The sequence below is a fragment of the Ambystoma mexicanum genome, chromosome 13 (genome assembly GCF_040938575.1).
Source record: "Ambystoma mexicanum isolate Mex_15411 chromosome 13, UKY_AmexF1_1, whole genome shotgun sequence".
NCBI lineage: Eukaryota > Metazoa > Chordata > Amphibia > Caudata > Ambystomatidae > Ambystoma > Ambystoma mexicanum.
The window spans coordinates 491,600,912-491,621,457 of NC_090938.1; the positions used below are offsets into that span (position 1 = coordinate 491,600,912).

Here is a 20,546-nt window from a genome sequence, read left to right on the forward strand (position 1 = left end):
AGGCTGGACACCTGCTGAAGCCCGCCATCGTCGACATGCGCCGGGGGATGAGTGTGGCACCTGAGGACAGAGCAGTACCTAATATTGGAAATTTGGGATTTAGTTTCCGTCAGTTGCATTGCTTAGGAATCAGTAACAGACAACTTCCATTAGAACCCCAAATGAAAACAGATTTAAGGCTTCTGAAGAGCAGGCCACCTGAGGACATTGCAAGCAATAAACAGCCACTAATGGACAATCATTTTGGGGTTACAAATTACTAAATGAGATTGGTGTATTAGAACTACGGTCGAACATTCTAGTAAATAGGAAGAATGTGTGAAGAACACCACATGGGCAGGTTGTACCCCAGTAAGGATTTAAGGATGATGTTTCTTTGTTTTATAATGAATGTATAAATCCCAGGCCCAATTATAAGACTTGTGTAATGAATCCTATGGACTCCTCACTAATTTGCTGCCTAAAGTCTCCTCCCAGGTAGCCAGGGAAAGGCAGACACTTTCCGGTCCTGACCTTGCAGGTAGTATACTGCGGGAAGATCATTTGGGAGCAGAAAAGTCTCACTGGAATGAGAGGACTCTGTGGGATGAGAAACGGTATTCATCTTCCTCTAGGGTGGAAGACAGCGTATTGCCAAAGTGTGTAATGGCTTGTAAAAACTATCTCTCTGTGTCACAAAATACATGTGTAAAAAGGGGTAAAAACAATCACAAAATCCTAGGCCTAAAAGAAATAGAAACCCTTTCAAAGTCCCAAAGACTTGTGAAGCTAAAGACCTCCTCTACACCAAAAGGTACAGTGAAAGGAAATCTATGGATAATAATGACCTAAAATAATTGCCTTTCTTTTTTAAATCAGATATAGTGACTAATCTTTATGATATTCCTCTAAAGAATGTTATCAAGAACAAATGTGGGTTTAGAAGTGAAATTCAAACTCAAAAAATCTAACTGTCAAACAGAACTTAAAGTCCCATAATACCCCAAGTACTGGGACGAGGAAGATGGCTGAATAGGCCCAGTGCTGTTGTAGGGGTCAGATCATTAATGCAAATGACCCACACCTGAGTCAGGCAGAGAGGTTTAAAAGACCCCTGTCCCCCTCATGTGCAGGCCATTAGCGAGTCGGAGTGGAGCAGAGGAAGCAAGAAGCAGAAGCAGCGTCGGTCATGCAAGCAGCCCAGGCAGAAGCTGGAGGACAGAGAAGACACCGGGACCATAGCAGAGGTTGCGCAGGAGAAAGCGTTCAAGAGGACAGCCTGCCTACTGGCGACCTAATCTGCAGAGGCTGCGCAGCGGAAAGCCAAGGAGAGGGAGGCTTTCCCTTCCCGGAGGCCGTCTCAGGTGACTGGCATGCACCCGAGGGCCTCGAGGTTGTCTCTGGTGGCTGGAGTGCATCAGAGGAACTCAGGAGCAACAAGATCTCCATTCGCAGTGGGCGGTGGCGGACTAAAAGAGGTTTGCCGAGTCATGAGGAGACACAAGAAGAGAAGTACTGCAAGCAGCGAGAGGAATGGAAGCACATGTCCTACCTGGTGAGTTCACACCTTGTTCGTGACCCCGGAGCTCTCCTTCCCCGCTCGCGTATGCAAGGCAGGCATTCGGCAAGTGAAGAACACTGGCGTGTAATGAAAATAGTTTGAAAAGCATTTTTGAATCTTCGCTGAAGCAGCACACGTGAGCAAGTGAAAGTGATTCCCAAGGTAAACATGAATACTGAAGTAATGCAAAGCAGCGAAACCCCATTGTAAGAAAGCCAAAAGACTTATCTTATGAGTAAGAGTCTATGGAAACACCAGCAATCTAAAGGGGCAACATTGTTAAAAGTGAACACCTAAAGGCATTGCCCAAGCCAAGAGAAAGTAAAACCAAGGCAGTTACAATCTAGTAAAGATTGCCAACAACGAAAATGGGCTACTGGAGGTTTCATGAGCAGAGAAACTTGTTGCCCATACTTTGTACAACATATGGTGAAAGATGGTATAAACCCACATTGCCCAAGCCAAGGGAGGAGAAGTAAAATACCCTTTCCCTATCCGTCTGTTTTCTTGTCTAGCGGGGAAACAAGGGTGGCAAAAAGGCTGCCCTTCTGAGAAAAGAAATCCAGAAGAGCATTATTTGCAGAAGAGTATCAAAGAGCACCAATGTAAATCTTATTTTCCTTGTTGGGAGTTTTGAAGCTGCCATTTGTTGATTATTAAGTTGTTGTGAAACTCTTGTCAAGTGACATTAACCCCAAAAGCAGTTGTTGTAAAATGCTGTTCGGGCAGGGGAGTATAGCTGGATGGCAAACTGTTGGGAGGAGTAGGCATGGCATGTGAGTAAACAAGGTGGAAGATGAAGTGCTTAAAAGGGGTTCTGACCAAGACAATTTATGGTTTTTGCGGTGCTAAAAGGTATTTGTGGCAAATCATCCTGACAAAGACAATTATTGTTGATGTTTATGAACTGAAAACTTGTTCATAGAAGCAAACGTTCCTTCAATTTTCTGAGTTGGAACTTGAAGTAGAATCGTACTTTGGTGAAACATTGTTGCAAATCAGGATTAGCTTGTTTTCTTTTCTTCAACTGTGAAACAGAATCACGTTTGAACCAGGGGAAGGGGAATTGGCCAAGGTTACAAAAAGATATTGTGGTTACATTACAAATTCAATTGTTATTGTTTGTTTGGAATTGCCATGTATTGCTTTGTTTATTTGTTGTATGAATAAGTGTGATAGACAGATATCCTATGTTAAAGTGTTTCCATTAGTTTATTCTAGGCAGGGAAATCGCCATCAGGGTAAGCATAGCGAGGAGTTCATCCAACCGTATATTATAATAAAATGGCATTTGTTGAGAAACTTTGACAAAGTTGTCCGCCTCACATTTCTGACCCCTCATACTTCTAATTAGATCACAGAGGCTGTAGACTCTGCAGATGAAAAAAATACTGTTGAAACATGGAAGCACTTATGTATATATCAAATCTGAAGGGACAATGGAAATAAGAGTGAGGGTCTTTGCCAGGTTTGATCATAATCTCTCCCATATCCTAACTGAGCAATTTTGGTTCTGCATTTTGACAAGGGAGCTAATCTCATTGATATTAGTCGTGGATTTGATTTAAAAAAAAAGGTTTACCTTTTTGAAGAAAAATTGTAAAGGCTCACTAATTTCATTTTACATAAGTGGACCATTATGGTATGGCATCGTGTTTTTTTGCTTACTGAACTATGGGGATTGGATTGTGAATGTCTACAAATCAATTCTACATCAATTTTGTACATTTGGTTCTCGTTTTGTTTGTGAAAGGTTTACTGTAAACCGACAAAAAAAGAAAAGAAAAAACAAAAGGAACTGCCTTGAATGGCTTTAGCTCTGAATTAGAGAGACTCACACACAGGATGTGCATTGGGCATGTTAGGGGAGGTAAATAGGGCTAACCAAGTTTAAAGCATTTTATAGGGTGCAATTCTGGGCTGAGAGCAATTTAAGTTCTGCATTGTCATTCCCACAAACACAGGTAGACAGCAGGGTATCTTTATAAAGCACCATTCTCCAGCAATGGCAACCTAAACACAACACAGCCACTAGTGGCGCACTAAGCATTACCCTCATGCAATAGCCTGACAGGAACAGTCCCTGCGGTTCACCAGCCCCAAAAGTGCCACGAGCACCAGTAGGGCTCTGGCCTGGATCACTGCGTGGCCGATAACACGACAGCCACATACATAACAGTCATTTTCCCAGAGGTTTTTAATACAGGACCATTAAGGATGAGCAAAGAGTAGAGGACTATCAGTGCTGCAAAGGTTGAACTCACTCAGTAAAAAGGCACATCTGTTGCAGGTATGTTTTTGTTAGTGTAGTTTTCCATGAAACTGCTGGAACATGCTTGCACATACTCATCGCCTGGTTTTATTTACGACTGCGTAGCTCTGTCGAGCTGTTGGTTCATCATGTGAAAATTAAATGAAGTGGCCAGCTTACCATCCCCGGCAGAAACGTGCAAGTAACAAAAAAATAAAAAAGTTTGAATTGGGTAATGCCACCAATCAAAAAATCATTTGGCTAACGCCAGTGGATTTGTTTGCAAAGAGTGTTAAAGTCACTGGCAATGTCCAAGTGTAAGGGAGAATTCTCGTAAATGGCCGATTTCCCTTACATAATGAGTCTCTCAGCAGCTTTGCTGGATTTTCTATGGTTTATTTTTTTTAATTTTTTTTTCACCTGGTAAGAGTGTGAACCTTTTTCCCACTCTCACATGTGTTTTGCTGTGTGTGTTTTTACCATTTGTGTGATCTTGGGCTCTGGGGCCTCACCTACTCCATGAGCATAATTTTTATGTTTGTTACACGGCACCCTCAGTGCAGTGACACAGGGTTGTCTTTTAGACTTCCACTGACTCAATTTTTCTGGGACTGACTACTGTCTCCCAGAAACATGTAAAGTTGCCATTAACTTTATGCAGTCTCTTTAAACCACAGACCCAGTACACCCCTTCTTACACGGATTATTGAAAAGGGTTAATTCTTATCCCTTTTTGTCTGTTTCTCTTGGAGCACTGTTTCGCTCCCTTTTCATCAAGACTTGGCTAGTGGCAGTTGTAACTACCCTATTTTTTCTACCGCGGTTATCTTAAATAACCATGGTATTGTTTTAGGCTATTATATTAGCCTCGAACATAAACCCACTTGACCAAATATATTTTATTTCGTCTCCGGCTGGTGTTTATTCACCATTTCTTTTTGTTAAAGTCTTTCTCCTGTTTTACTCTGCACGCCAAAACAGGCTTGGTCCTTTTGTTTGCCGTCTTTTCGCGGGCTTCTATGCAGAAGCCCTTCCTAAGGCGCCTAAAATTCTGGGTAGGCAGGATGTGAGGGAGGGGTCTTAGGACCCCTGCCATGGGTTCCCTTGGTAACCGAAGTCGCACTCCTGTTTGATTGGCTGGGTGACTGTCTTTGCCAGGACAGCCACCCTGCTGTGTGATTGACAGCCAGGCTGTGTGAATGGGGGAAAACTGCATAAAAAGCAAGTCTCTGGGACTGGAAAGGCAGAGTCGCCACTGGAAGGAAAGAACCAACGAGGAGCTGATAGAAGAGGACCCCTACAACGACTGAACCGCCCGGTGAAGCCCTTCACCTTGTGTGGTTGAGCCAATATCTGAAGTATGAGATCTGGAAGAAGACACTGGAGATCTTGACCCTGTTGACTATCCTGAGCTGCAGTCTTTACTGTCAGAAGGTGGACCCAACAGGGCAGACTTCAGCAAAGGACAGAGAGTGTCCTACACTCGAAGGTCTTCGACAACAGGCTGCTAACCAACTTGATGGGCAAGAAGTTGGAAAGCACAGGTTAAGCTGGGAAGATGGCCTCTTCTACAGTGAACCAACTGAGTCTATCCCTGGGGACTGCAAAAGAATTGTAGTGCCCCTTGCCAACAGACTCCAGTAACTACAGTTAGCCCATGAGATACCTTTGGATGGTCACTTGAGCTTCAAGAAAACCAAGGAAAGGTTCTCTCTCTACTTCTACTGGCCTATGATGGGTTCAGAAGTTGGCAAATTCTGTAGGAGCTGTCACACTTGCCAAACCTCTGGCAAGAGTGGAGCCAAGAATGTGGCACCCCTGGTCCCTCTCCCAGTGGTGGGAGTTCCTTTTGAGAGGGTGGGCATTGACATTGACAGTCCCCTTGACCCTCCCACATCTTCAGGGAACAGGTTTATCCTGGTTGCAGTAGACCATGGTACAAGATAACCCGAGCCCTACCTATCAGAACTGTTACGGCTCAGGCTGTGGCTAAGACTCTACTTGGTATTTTTACCAGAGTAGGGTTTCCTAAGGAAGTGATATCCGACAGGGGATCCAATTTTATATCCCGCTACATGCAAGCCCTGAGGAAAAACTGTGGTGTCACTTGCAAGTTCTCTACAGCCTACCATCCACAGACAAATGGTCTGGTAGAGAGGTTTAAAATCGTACTATGAAAAGCACGATAGATGCTTTAGAAGAACCCCTTAAAAGAAAGTGGGACCTTCTACTGCTATGCCTTCTCTTTGCATATAGAGAAGTCCCTCAGGAAGGAGTTGGTTACAGTCCCTTTGAACTTCTCTATGGCCACCCAGTCAGAGGTCCATTGGGCCGGATTAAGGAGGAGTTGGAGAGTGCTCCTTTCCCCAAGCCAGTCAGAGTGACTGACTATGTGATCGGTCACCAGAGGAGAATGTCACACATGATGGCAGATGCAAGTGATAACTTGAAAGCAGGTTAGACTCTGGTCAAACATTGGCATGACCAGAAGGCCTGCATAGCTGAGTTTACTCAAGACCAGCTTGTACTAGTTATGGTGGCAACAAGGCAGAGGGCGTTGCAGGACAAATGGATAGGACCCTTCAAGGTTGTGGGCAAACTTGGAGAGGTGAACTATTTGGTGGACTTAGACAGACCTAAGGAGGCTCCCAGAGTCTTCCACACCAACCGTTTAAAGGCTTATGTCTCGAGACCAGAAATAGGAGCTTTGCTTCTAGCTCCAGCTCAAGAGGAAGATGAGATTGAACCTCTACCTGACCTCCTCAGAGGCCAACCTTTAGATGAGAAAATAGAAGGAGTTAATCTCTCTTCTCAGCTGACTTCTGAACAACAGGAGGAGTGCAACGTTCTGTTGAATCAGTTTGCCTCCCCGTTTTCACTATCATCAGGCTTGACCCCTTGGGGCCAGCATGATATTCTCACTGGTGACTGTTTACCTGTGAAAAGCAGAGGTTACAGAATGTCAGAACATATGAGATCCCATATCAAAGGAGGGGTCAACAAGATGCTTGATCTCGGGGTTACAGAGCCATCTACAAGTCCATGGTCTAGTCCAGTTGTGCTTGTACCAAAGGCAGGATCCAAGGAGTTGAGATTCTGTGTGGACTATAGAACTCTAAATGCAGTCACTAAGACTGATGCCCATCCTTTGCCAAGGACAGATGAACTGATGGATAGACTTGGTTCAGCCAAGTACCTCAGTACATTTGACCTAACCTCAGGCTATTTGCAAATAGCACTGACAGACCATGCCAAGGAGAAAACTGCATTCTCCACCCTAGCAGGCCTTTACCAGTTTAAGGTTATGCCTTTTGGACTAAAGAATGCACCTGCTACATTTCAAAGGGTCGTTAATCAAGTTCTGAATGGGATGGAGGACTTCTGCATGGCATACTTGGATGACATTGCAGTGTTCAGCCCTACATGGAAAGAACATATTGATCACCTGGGATATGTTTTGCAGGCTCTTGAGCAGGTTTATCTGACCATAAAGGCAAGTAAATGTCAAATTGGTCAGAGCAAAGTGGTCTACCTTGGACATGTGGTAGGAGGAGGTGAAATAAGTCAATTGCCCAACAAAGTACAAGCTGCGCAAACCTGGGCCACCCCTACTACTCAAACCTAAGTGAGTGCTTTCCTAGGTCTCACTGGGTACTACAGGAATTTCATAAAGAACTATGGGTCCATAGCTTCTCCCTTGAATGTGTTCTCCTCTCCAAAATTCTCTAAAAAGGTTAGATTCAAAGAGGTGCGCACTCAAGCCTTTGAAAACCTGAAGAAAGCCTTTTGTCGAGCTACATTCCTAAGAGCTCCTGATTATCCCCAACCCTTCATTGTGCAGACAGATGCCTCCAATATAGGTATAGGTGCAGTCCCTTAGTCAACTGGATGAGAAAGGTAGGGAGCACCCCATTTGCTTCATCAGTAGGAAACTGAAGGAACCAGAAACAAGGTTGGCAACCATAGAGCGTGTATGTTTTGCCATTGTGTGGGCTCTGAAGAGGTTTAGACCATACTTGTATGGATCTACCTTTGTGATTCAGACAGACCACCAACCCTTGAGATGGTTAATGCAAATGAAAAGGGAGAACCCAAAACTACTAAAATGGTCAATCTGCCTGCAAGGGTTTGATTTCACCGTTGAGCACAGAGCAGGAAGTCGCCACTAAATGCTGATGGTCTATCTAGGATGTTTTTAACCGACTAGAGGTAGAGATTCATCCAGGAATGGATTGAATCCCATAGTCTTGGGGGGGGTTGGGGGGGGGGGGCGAGTGTTGGGGAGAATTCTCATAAGACATGCATTAATTACCGTAAAAGCATTTCTGATGATTGTATCTGCTTAGATTCACATGCTGTGCATATGGTCCGACATCCAGTGGTAACCGCGGAGTATTGCATCTTGTCTTTCGGGGGGCCGAAAGGGGACGTCGGCATAGGCGTGTCTGAAACACTATCCCTATCGTGACGTGTGCACTACCCAAAATCCCTCACGCGCCGAGGTCCCTCCGATTGTATTTTTTCTGCCATGAGGGAGCCCAAGGCTATAGTGAGTGAGTACATGAAGACAGAATGTAGTAAGAAGTCTATGTTCCTTCCACCCAGAGCGGGGAGGCAGGGAGGGCGCATGTGAATCTAAGCAGATACAATCATCAGAAATGCTTTTACGGTAAGTAATGCATGTCTTCTGATGCTTGTTAATCTGCTTCGAATCACATGCTGTGCATAGACTAGCGAGCAGTACCCGGAGATTGAAGGTGGGTTGTGAGAAGGAACAGTAGAAAAAAGATGTTTTAGTACTGCTTGTCCCACCTGAGAATCAGACCTAGAATGAGTGTCTAGGCAATAGTGTTTTGTAAAGGTGTGTACAGAACTCCAGGTTGCCGCTTTGCAAATGGACTCTAGGGGAACATTTGCAATGAATGCTATGGATGCCCCAGTGCCTCGAGTAGAGTGTGCTCTAGGCTTGAAGGGCAGTTCTCTCTTTGCAAGAGTGTAACATAGTGTGATGCATTTGACAATCCGCCTTGATATTGCTGATTTATTTTTTTTTTTATCTAAAAGTTGTTTGACAGTTTGATTAACAAACTTTTACAACATAATCACATATTATCACCTTTCAGAATACATTGCTTATTTTTTTTAACATATATCACATAAAAAAAAGAAAAAATACCACATAAGTTCCTTCCTAAAAAACATTAATTTCTACAAATCTTTTTGAACACTTTATAATTAAAAGCAAAATATATACATATGGATAATTCCGAATAGAAAATGTCGTGGTAACTACTCTCCTGAATCACACATAATAGTTAATTTTTATATTCGTAACACAATTTATTCATCATTAAAGATAGGAACAAACTTACGTTTTTCTATCGTAAATATACTTTGCATTTCAAGTACCAGTTATACCTTGGCTATTATACAATTTATGTGTATTGATCACCTCTTTTTGTTCTAACTCGTGTACCAACAATGTAAGAAATTTCGTTAGAGAGATTATGGTTTTAATCGAGTTGCCCCACATCTTATTTTTCCAAAACCATTCCCTTGCGCTTGGAGAGTTTTTTCGGGTCCTATCATACACTGCCGTGCTGATTCAAAGTAACTACAGTAAATAACCAAGTGTTTCAATGATTCAGTTTGTGATATAACTTTGCAGAATCGACAGGAAGTTACAATGGTGGATTCAGCTGTTTGATGCCATCTTGCAGTATTTTTTAAGGTGTGGAGTTGATTCAACTTGAATCTGATATATAAATCTCTGTGTTTGTTGCAAGGAAATTGTTTTAAATACATTTTTCGCGGAATTCTTGCGGTTGCATACAAATTGGCCTCATAATAATACATTTTGGTGTTCATCATATTCAGTGTTTTAGTCCAATCCAATTCAAATAATCGTTTCTTGACATGCAACACCCTACATTCCAGGTCCTCAGTTGTTAAAGCCATTTCCTTAAGTAAAGTTCCCATTTCTTGATAAAATTTCATAACAGATGGTGGTTTCGACTCCATGATCATCACCCTAAATTCTTCATATATTGAATTTTTTGGCGGGTACAACATCCTTGCTAAATTCCACAATTGCCGCCATTGGAATCTCGCCGATAGTGCCGTTAGGCCCAATTCCTGCCGCAACACACAGTTTGGCATGGATTTAGCCAACCGCAATGTACATTTCCAAGTTTTTCCCTGTAGCTGATCTAAAATGTCGTAAATATCCAGTAAGCACAGATCGAGCCCATATAGTAGAGCTGGTTCCACTTTGAGCATGTAAAATTCAATAAGAGGGCACATCGAATACTTACAAAATCTCTCATAGATCATCTTCATTTGTGTCACTAAAGTAGAAAGTTTTCCATTTAGCCCCTCCTTCCAAATTATTTTAGAGTTAGTATCCGTTACGTTGCAACCCAGATATTTTAGGGAAGTTTCTACTGGTATGGTCATGGAATCAATGGTCCATTTCATTTTCTTTGGGTTCCTCTTCAAATTTCTGCATATCATAATTTTAGATTTATTTACATTAATTGCAGATTATGTTTGTAAAGCAATTCGGCAAAAATGTTTAACTTCAATTGTAGACCATATGGTGTTCTGTCAAAATGAGTATATCATCCGCAAAGGCCAGCCACTGAATTTTTAAGTGGCCAAGCCTTGCGGGGTATGATACCTCCTTGGTCCGGATTTTGTCAATGTCACAGAGGTAGAGGTTAAACAGGGTCGCCGCCAAGGTGCAGCCCTGCTTAATCCCCACCTCCGTTGGTATTGGACGTGTAGTTGCACCTGTGAAGCTGGTTCTAACCAAATAGGATGCATTATAATGGAGTCCCGAAATTAAGGAAACTAAATAAGCTGGAATTCCCTGCCTGGCCATTTTTTCCCAAAGAATTGCTCTTATCACGCAATCAAATGCTGACGACAGGTCCACTGAGGCCATTTATAGTGGGCCTGAGTTGGGAATTTTAGATTGTGCCAGTAAGTGAGCTAATAGTGATGCATTCAGAGCAGTGCCCATATGGGCTCTAAAACCAATTTGGAAGCGTGAGAATATTTGCGCTTCACTAATAATGGTTTGTAGTTCATGTAAAATTAAAATTGCAAACACTTTAGCACTTGCATCAATTAGTGCAATAGGTCTATAGTTTAACGGGTCTGTTAGCATACCCTTTTTGTGAATAGGTACGATTATAGCCTTTACCCATGATTGAGGAATTGCTTGATTACACATGATTTGTTGGATTTGGGCGAGTATTATATTAGCCCATAACATGGGATCTCTTTTAATCGCACATGGAGGGATACAATCCGGTCCAGGTGCTTTTGAGTTGTTAAGTTTTTTTATGGCAGTTATAATTTTCGACAAAACCCAACATGTAAAATATCCCAAAATGATGAGTGGCTTGTTTGTATAAGTTCTTTCAAAGCGTTCAGGAAGGCCAAATTTTTGTTTATAAAAATTATACCATTCATCCTCTGATATAATAGATGTTTGTTGCCCTCTCTTTTTATCTTGGTCATCACGCAAAATAGCCCAGGTGGAGCGCCTATCGTTGCGACACAGATTAGATATCATCGCCTGGTTGGTAAGATTGTATTGATAGATTTGATAGTTTTTGCATCTATTTCTATAATGATTGCATAACCATCTTTTCTTTAGTTGTAATTCTTCATTGTTCAATTGTAGATATTTCAATTTTCTAATTTCAAGATTTTTTTGCCTTTTGGCAATTTGAATTTCTCTACTAAAGTTCTGTAAGCAACTGTTCTTTATTTTTCTTGTTTTTTGTCTTAAGATGAGTTTTGCAAGTGCCCACTTGATAGCTTTCAAATATAGTTCCAGCCTGAATTGTACGTTTGTTGGTAGAGTATGAGCTTGTGCATATCTTTGTATATCCTCTTCAATTAACGCGTTTAGAGTATCACAAGTATACGCGCTCCACCTTAAAGAGGCTCCTAGCCTATCGTTTGTTATTAGAACATGCAAAGGGTCACATACTAATCTTACAGTTTTTTGTTTCCACGTTAAATACAACATCTTATGATCGCTGACACCTGGGTCCGTAATTACAATATCATTACACTTGCCGCATATTCCTATGGAACCAACAAAATAGTCGATCACAGAGTAATTGTAATTTCTGGACCAGGTAGCCAACACATTTTCAGATTCAAACGGTACAAAGAATAACTCCCAAGACGTTAAAAAAGAACACCATACCTCCCCACGTAAATTGGCTGAAGTTTTTTTATGGTTGGCACAATTGACTAAATTTGGCTGTGTATGTCTAAGACAGTCTGCATTAAAGTCTCCTCCTAGAATCACATTAATTTGTGGCCATTGCAAAAAAGCATCCTCAAGCATGGCTGCTAAATTCTTCGTTATCTGATCTAATTTAACGTTGATAGGATTGTGATATAGGGAAATTACCAAATACCATTCTTTGTCCTCAATCCCTATTTGAATCACAATTGCCACAAAGGATTGAACCTTATATGTTTTATAAATCACGTAACCTAGTTTGTTATTTATGAAAATAGCAATTCCCCCTGCAGGCCTTCCTTGAGAACCCTGTGTTGCAGCTATTTGAACAGCCTTAAAACAATTAATCTGAATGGTTGCCGAACTCATGGTTTCCTGTGAGAGGATAATATCTACCTTATCCTGAATGTTGGTTTTACTTGCCCAACATAATACGTTTTTAGTGCCACAGGAATTCCATGAGATCACACGTAGTGGTGTATTTAATGGTTAAATATTTGGTGATTTTTTGGATTCTTTTGAAGATTCTAAAAATGCAGACAACCAAGACCAATCCTTGCTGGTCGCCGACATAGCTACTAATTGTGCTAAAACCGCCATTTCAGAAGAGTTATTCTCTATGTTTTGTGCCCTGGGAGTTACTTGCGATGAAATAATTGGTAAGGGTTTCTCATTGAATTCAATTGCATCCTCAATTGATTGTAAAAGATGCGGCTCCAAGCCTATCATGTTTAGTTGTCTTTTATGCTTCCACAGCAATTCAGTGATGATTGTGGATTGTACCTGGAACAGCATCCTATAGTTTTTAATCGGTGGGAGCGTAATCCACTCAATATCGTTAGAGGATAGTGTTCTCAATGCAGGGATTTTTTGAAAAGCTTGTAGCATGAATGACCGATGTAAGCTCTTTTGTTGGTTGATTTCAGGGGAACTGATCCATCCTATAATACAGGTCATCAGAGGAGTGGATTCTACATTCTCCTCCTCTTTGGTTCCTTCATAATTATCTTCAATACAATTCGGTCTTTCATTGTACTCTTGAAGTTCATGCTCCTGAGAGCCACCCCGTTCCTGCTTATGGAATAGTTTTTTTGGTGATGACACAGGCTGTTCGTCTTTTAAATGATTATTTTTTGTGGTCTTTTTGGCACCTTCCTTAGTTACTGCCTCGTCCATTTTTTGATTAATCTGTTCATCCAATACCTTTTTGTTTTTTTCAGTAGACCCATTTAAGGCTGTTTTTGTTTCATGTTCAACTACGTTCAACTACCTTTGACACTTTGTCCCCCTCACTGTCCCCTAAACATTTCCCCATGTTAGATTTTTTATTTGGGATGGGTTTGAAAAAAGTGGAGAGTAGTGTCTGTTGCGACACCGTGAGAGATGATGCAAATTCATTTTGTTTTTGCACAATCAGTTCAGCCCTTTGTTTAGCTACAGCATCATCTGGAAACTCCATGATTTTCAGGTTTGCTTTATCAGTAGTTATAGCCTCACCCTTTGCGTTTAACTGGAGTGCTAATCTACTCTCCATGGTGAGTTCCTCCACATTTATTCCCAAGTCTGATGTTTCTTGGGGATTGGTGTTTTTCATTTTTTCTTTTTTAATTCCTTCAATTCTTACACCTTTTTTTGTCTTTCTTTGTTCTTTATTAATATTGTTGCCTGTAGGCAGTTTTTTGTTGGATTCACCATCACAAGCCTTTCGAAGTTGGGTTCTTTTTAAGGCACGAAGGTAGGATCTTTTTTCTTTTCTGGAAATGAAGTGCTTACCCTGAGGGATATTTAAAGAGGCATCTTCAATGTAATCAGCTTCGTCTGCCTCCTCCTTCTGTTTATTTTCCTCATCCATCAGTTTTATGAGTTCTGAAGGATTGTCGGGTGAGGTTTCGTTCCCTATGTGATTAGGTAAAACTTCTGAACTAACCTCCACTCCTTTTTCCTCTTCATTAATCTGATTAAAGAACATCAGTTGGTCAATTTTCTCTGCATGAGCTGTAATCATCTGACATAGTTGTGCATTTGAGAAGATTTGGATCGTCTCCTCAGTGTTTTTCGTATTCACAATTTTTGCAAAGGATTGAGGAAAGGTGTAAATTGGTGGACCTTCTATCTGATGTTCCTTTTGAATTGGGGGTATTTCAACGTGCTGATCGTTGTTCATGACATCAAGGTCCGTTTGGGTCGCAATTGCTTTTTTGATCGTAGCCATTGATTTTGGTGATATTAATCCCCCATTTTGTTTGTAGGTTTCAGCAAATATAAACCCCTCTAGCTTGTTAAACTTTTCCAGAATAAGTGCTAGAGCCGTTTTAATATCCCTTAACTCGTAATGAGTGTACTCATGTGCTTTATCTAGGAGATTTAAGATTCTGGATATCACTGGATAGTTCGATTCCAGAGTTTGCATTTCTTCGAATGGGGACATGAGTGGAGCGGGAGATGTGGTGTTATGTGATGATATTCTAGGGGGCATCTCTACTTCCTCTTCTATAGATGCCTCTTCATATGCCAAGAGTTTGTTAGGGATGTTAGAGGATAACTCCCCCAATTCAACTGCATATTCTTCCTCGGCCATGGTATAGTCCGTGGGCAGTGAGGGCTGACTCTGCATGGCTCTATGAAAATGTACTTTTGCTACTCTCCCTGCTGGTGCAGTCACTGGAGTTGAAGGGCCCTCTGAGAGCTCCATTCGTTTTTCGAGCACGTTGAGAATCTCAGGTGCGAGCATGGATACATCCGCTGCATCATTATGCTCATCATTTACTGGTGAGATGATTAGTTCACTCTCTCTCATGCTTAAGAAGCTTTTTGGTGCATTTGCAATGGACCTCTTCTCAGACTCTATGATCGGGTTGTGGGTAATAGGTAGAGACGGAAGGTTCATAGAGGCTTTCATGTAAGCAAAGGCCACCTCATGGCAAATAGTAGGCTCTTCTTTCATTTTTTCGTTTAGATCTCGCAGTTCTTTACCCCCTATATTTGATTTTATATTAACACTGTTTGCCAGAACAACAGATGCACTTTTTAGATTTGCTAGTTGATTCGAACCGTGGGGCGTACTTCGCCGCTGCTTAAGTGGAGGCTGCCCCTCTTTGTGTCCACTGCGTAGACGCGCTATCATCTTTTAGTCGGAATCAATTAGTTATTGGCGATAGCCCTAAGTACACAGTTGGCTAAATGTGGCTTAACACATATCCCAATTAGGGTGCTAAAATAACCATTACTGACCAAACGTGTATAGTTCCTCCCCTTGTATGGAAGCTTCAAATTACAATCGTATGGGTACACCACAGCTCCCTCCTCCCTGCTCAGCCTAACAGCCCAACAGCCACTTCTGAGGCACTTCTGGAAGAGCTTGGATGCCCTGGAAATCATGGCATGAAAGGATCCAATCTCGTCGGGCGGGGACGCCCGGGCAGGGGGCGACGGGGGACACGTCCTGTCGTCACCTCCGTGGTCATCTGTACCTGTCGTAGCCGTGTCCGTGCCTGTATCATCCCCATGGGTAGTAGACCGGGGGGAAGGCAGAGCAGGCCGCAGAGGTGGGAGAGGTGGCGTAGGATGCGTCCTCCTACTCTTATGCGGTAGACTTTCCGAAGGTCCTGGCTCCGGTTCCCTCGTCGGGTCTGGCTCAGGTACCTCCGTCGGGGGGAGGGGCATCCTTGTCCTCATCTCCGAGCATAAGGACTAAATCGCTGACAAAATGGCCGCCGAAATGTCCTGCGGCGCCGGAAGCGACGGGCGCGAGGGCTCTTGAGGAACCTCGTCGGCGACACCGTCGCTCTCGTCGTCGCCCTCGTCGGGATCCCTCCCGATGGGCTGGGCCTCTTCCACGACTTCGATGAGCTCTTCTTCAGAGGTCGTGTCCGTATCCACGATGGCCACCTGCCCCTCCCCCACCTTTTCCAACAAGGACTTTGTGGGGGTCTTCTCAATGGGCCTGAAAGATGATTCCCTCCGCGGTGGCAAGGAGACTCTGGGTCCTGAGGTCGCCTCCACTGGCGTAGCCTCCACAGGCTGAGCCAGGGCCGCTGCGACATCCTCAATTGAGGTCTTAGCAGGGTGAATTAAGGCCATTGTCACCTTCTGTACGCCTGGGGCCTTTCACCTTGGGGGGAGGGTCCGAGCCTCGCTCCCCCTCTGCCAGAATCTTCGAGATCGACCGGGGCCTCTCCAGAAGCTTCGCCGGGTTCTCGGACTTCCTCTTACCTGAGCCAGTGCGTTGGCTCGTGGTTGATGGCGCCGGGGAGGATGCGCCCTGCCTGGCAGCCAAGGAGCCCGCCCGTTCGGTGCTCCCGGTGCCCGCGGACTCGCAGTGCTTGGCCTTTTGTTGGGCCCCCGCCGCCAGGGCGCCCTCACATGACTTAGAAGACCGCTCGGACTTCTTTTTCTTCTTCTCACCTGACGGGCTCTTCCCTTCCCAGCCAGTTGGCGAGATGGAGGTGGCGATCCTTCATGGTCCGCTCTGACATGTTCCCACAAAACGCACAGTCCTTCTCCGTGTGCGTCTTGTCCTCATGGAGACAGTAGAGGCATAACGAATGCTCGTCCTTCTTGAAAACATTCTGAAGCTGGCATCCAGGGCAGGTCCTGAACAGCTTCCCGGGAGTCGAGCTTCCTTTCTCCTGGGCCATGTCCGGGGTAGGCCTCGGAACTTCTGGAATCCTCCAAAAGCGTACCTCGATGAAATCTTCACCCTTGAGGGGCGTAGAAAACTCCGAAATGGATCCCCGTTGATCAGATGTAGAAACGGTGGAGCTTGAGGATCTATGTAACCGAAAAATGAGAAAAATCTCCTGAAAAAGCACGAAAACGCAGCAAAAGCTCGAGAGCTACAGCACGAGGACTCCCAACACTTGAACGTGCGGTAAAAATCTGAGGATGGCTGCCGACGGCGGGGCTTAGGGAGAGGGCAGTCATTGGCTGGGGGCAGTATAACCCAGAGACCAGTGATTGGTTACTAAGAAAGACAGATCAGAAACGAAACTGATACTGATTTTTTTCTATACTGAGGATTCCCGGCCTGACGACGGGGAATATTCATGAGCATGTGAATCCATGCCAGACCCCATGCTGGAGAAAAGCGTAGACAAATTTCCCTGACCATGTTATCCAGAGACCGTTCCCCTTGGATCGGTTCTGGGGGTACCTGGAGGCGTAATCTTGGCATTGGGCGTTCTCCTGAGTAGCGAACAGGTCGATCTCTCGAAACCCCCACTCTGCGAAGATGTTGGATACAATGTCTTTGTGCAGTCGCCATTCATACTCTTCTGGCAGAGGAAAATCCCTGCTGAGTACGTCTGCCAGAAGATTGAGTTCCACTGGAACATGTTGGGATATCAGCAACATCTTGTGTTTGAGAGCCCATATCCAGATGTTTTGGGACAGCTTGGATAGCCCTGGAGAGTGAGTGCTCCCCCGTTTGTTCAGGTAATACATTGATGTTGTGCTGTCGGTTAGGACCAGCACTGTCTTCCCTTGCAGTTGCTTCTGAAAGGCTTTCAATGCTTTGAACACTGCTAGTAGCTCCAGTAGGTTTATATGGTTGGACGCTACCTGAGGGGACCACACTCTGTGCGCTGTCTGCTGAAGCAGGTGAGCCCCTCACCCCGTGAGAGATGCGTCTGTCGTGAGAGTGGCTTCCACTCAGGGGTGGTGAAGGTTTTCCCCTTCAAGAGGTTCTCCCTCGACCACCACTGCAGAGAGAGAACGAGGGCTGGCGAGACAACTAACAGATCTTCCCATTGTCCGCTGGCCTGACACCACTGGCTGTTGAGCCACTCTTGCATGGGACGCATGTGCAGCCGCGCATGGGGAACCAAGTATATGCATGACACCATCATTCCTAGCAAACGCATAGCTTTGCGTACCATCACCTCTCGACTGGCTACATACTGAGGAACCTGAGAGAGCATGTTCTGAACCCTCTCGCTGGAAGGGAAGGCTAGACCATCTTCCGTACGAATCAGAGCCCCACAGGAACTGTTTTACTTGGCTGGGGACTAAGCTGGATTTCTTTTCGTTGATAGAAAATCCCAGGCTGAACAGTAGGTCCACTGTTTTTTGGGTGTTCGAAAAACAAACGTCGAACGAGTCCCCCGTGATGAGCCAATCGTCGAGGTAAGGGTAAACTGGAACTGAAAGTCTGCGCAGGTGTGCCGCTGCCACTGCCAGGACCTTGGTAAACACCCTTGGCGCTGAGGCTATGCCGAAGGGAAGTACCTTGAACTGGTAGTGTTTGTCCTGAATCACAAACCTTAGGAATTTTCTGAGCGCTGGCAGGATTGAAATATGAAAGTATGCATCTTTCATATCCAATGTTGTCATGAAGTCCCCCTGTTTTAGCAATGGGATCACCTCTTGCAGGGTTACCATGCAAAACCTCTGGGGCTTTATGAACTTGTTTGCTGGGCGCAGGTCTAGAACAGGACGCATGGGGAGATCCTTTTTGGGTAAGGAAGTACACTGAATAGATACCCTCGTTTACCTGAAGAATTGGAACGGCTTCTATGGCATCCTTTCCCAGCAGCGCCTGAACCTCTTGGATCAGGATCTGCAGATGTTCCGGTGAAAGGCGTCGATGTTTCGGCGGTCTGAATTGTGGAGGTCGGGCGCATTCCACACAGTAACTGTGGGCGACCGTCTTTAAGACCCACTGGCCTGAAGTTATCCCCTCCCATGCCTTGAGGAAGGATGTTAATCGCCCCCCCACCGGGGAGACATGGGAGGGGACCTGGACTTGGTGGTCATTTCTGACCAGCAGTTGACACTCCTCTGGAATTGGAGCCTCTGCCTCTATTCTTTCCGTGCTTCTGACCCCTCTGGGGGTAGTAAGTGGGGCTTGCAGCAGGTTGATTTGAGTTGAAGTTGCCCGTGCCGAAGTTGTTTTGAGCGGCGCGGGCTTGTCCTCGAAAGGACCGCCGAGAATTACTGCATCTCTGAAGAGGGTTTCTGGGAAATCTGGTGCAGCGACTTAATAGTCTCGTGCTCCTTCTTGGCGGTCTCCAGCGCATTGTCTACCGCCTTCCCGAAGAGGTTGGTCTCTTCGATGGGCTTGTTGATAATGGATGCCTGGGTCTCAGGCTTGAAGCCCGACGTGTGCAGCCACGCTTGCCTCTTTAGGAGAGTACCCTGTGCGAGAGACCTGCCTGCTGTCTCTGCGGTGTCCAGGGTATTCTTTACCACATTCTGATTGGCAAGTTTGCCCTCCGAGACAATGGTGAGAAGCTTGGCTCTGGTTGGTTCCGGAACCTCTTGAAAGCCTTCCTGGAGTAGGTTCCATTGCGCGTCGACGTAGCTTGCTAGTAACGTCGTGTTATTGGCAATCCGGACGGTATAGGTTGCCGCCAACGTAACCCGTTTACCTAAGGCATACAACCTTTTGGACTCCTTGTCCGGGGGTGACTCTCCCGTGGCAAGGGGAACCCCTGCTCTCTTGCGAGTGTTGGTCACCACCAGCGAGTCTGGGATTTCGTGTCCTTTGATATAAAGTGGGTCGGGGGGGAGGGTCGGAAAAGTTTTTCGACCCTTGGGTTCGCAGCCCTAGTCTGAGCGGGTGTGAGTAAGGAAGGGGCCAGCCGTCTCTTTACAGAGCTCAAGAGAGGGGTAGACTGGCTTGCCGGAGGCTTTTCATTAATAATGTCCTCCGCGAAATCCTGTTCGGCAAGGCTTCAAGCGTGGCAATTTTAAAGAATTCTGCTGCTTTTTTCAACATGTTGTTGAAAGCCATTTGATCGCCCAGCGGGGAAGCTTGTCGAATCGGGGTAGAAGGGGGAGAGTCGAGGCAAACGATATCACAATTGTGATCGTCCTGCTGGGTTTCCTCCCAGTTGTCCGTTGCTCCTTGATCTTCCCCATAGTTGTCCAGAAAAGAAGACGACTCTTCTTCTGTATATATGTCTCTATACGTGTCCATCTTGACATCTTCTTGATAGTCAACTTGGTGTTGGACATCTTGTGTTTGAGGGTTACGGTCTACCCGAGCTTTTTTCGGCGGAGGTTGATCAGAAGCCCTTAAAAACTGCTCCAGCCGATCCATACACCCCTCAAATTGCTCCGTGGTCCACTTGGATGACCCAAATGGACCTAGCTGAGTAGTAACCGTGTTCTCCGTCCTAAGGCGTTGAAAGGATCTCCTCAGGGTGCTTGAGCGGGGTATCTGGCTTTCTTCTTAAGAGTCTACGGGATCGTCTTCCCAATCCGTGGAAAACTTTTCAGCGGATTGGCCCATAACTGTGGGCGGAACCGGTACTATGCCCACCGCCGTAGCAATCCTATTCATGCTCTTACGGATAGTCACCGAATCTTCGGGAGACAACGCCTCCGATGTGTCGGCAGTGAAAATGTCTTCCGCGGCTCCAGAAGGGCCAGCGGATGGCTTCTCGGGTAGAGGCCTACTCGTAGTTTTCGGGCCTGTACGGGCCTTAGAAACCTTGGAATCCGTCGAAGTTTCTTGTTCTGAAACTTCAGCGCGTGTAGTTTGG

The 20,546-nt window shown here is 44.9% G+C and overlaps 1 protein-coding gene across 3 annotated transcripts in view; it reads right to left on the bottom strand.

The window, feature by feature from the left end:
• Positions 1-20,546, bottom strand: part of TLK2 (tousled like kinase 2) — a 2,257,819-nt gene that overhangs the window by 1,319,336 nt on the left and 917,937 nt on the right. The gene's annotated exons all lie outside the window — the stretch shown is intronic.